Genomic DNA, 811 nt, shown 5'->3' with positions numbered 1-811 from the left:
TCCCCTCTGTGTATTTATATTAAAAAAATATTTTTGAGTATAACTGCTTTACAGTGTTGTAAGTTTCTGCTGTACAGCAATGTGGATTAGCTGTATGCATACATACATCCCTTCCCTCCTGAGCCTCCGTCCCACCCTTCTAGGTCATCACAGAGCACCGAGCTGAGCTCCCTGGGTTATGTAGCAGCTTCCCACTAGCTGTTTCACACGTGGTCCTGTATGTATGTCAGTGCTCTCTGCATCTGCTCCACCCGTCTTCTTCCCCTGCTGTGTGCACAAGTGCTCTGTACCTCTGCATCGCTACCAAGCATCAGCTTTCAAACAGCAGCTTTTCTTTGTCTGTTTCCTGAGTGCATGAAGTCTTAAGTGTCTTAAAAGTTCACAGCTGGTGGTGGGACAAGTCAGATGCTTGAATACAAAGATGGGTTCGTTGCAAGTTACCTATTGAATGCCCTGGCTAAAGTAGATTTCTCAGATGGAGCCAGCAATTCTCCAGGACATTGTTAATTGGCTATGTTTGTTTAGACCCCCAAGGGCACACCTCCCCCATGTCATAATTTCTATTTACTTAGCAATTACAAGACTATAACTATGCCCCCAAAGATTCCTCAGCATCAGCCATTTACTGGTTTCATTTTAATCTTAATACATTCTAATACACCTTGTAAAGATTTATTATTTTGTACTCTAAATATCTCTTTAAAAATTCACTATTTGTGTAGATAATTATTTCTAGTTAAGGCAAAAAAGATGAAGCAATATTCTTGCGGGATGCCACCAACTGAACACCAATACTCCAAAATTTACAGCT

This window comes from Budorcas taxicolor, chromosome 14, assembly GCF_023091745.1.
Source record: "Budorcas taxicolor isolate Tak-1 chromosome 14, Takin1.1, whole genome shotgun sequence".
Classification (NCBI taxonomy): Eukaryota; Metazoa; Chordata; class Mammalia; order Artiodactyla; family Bovidae; genus Budorcas; species Budorcas taxicolor.
Note: the sequence above shows the minus strand (reverse complement) of the source record.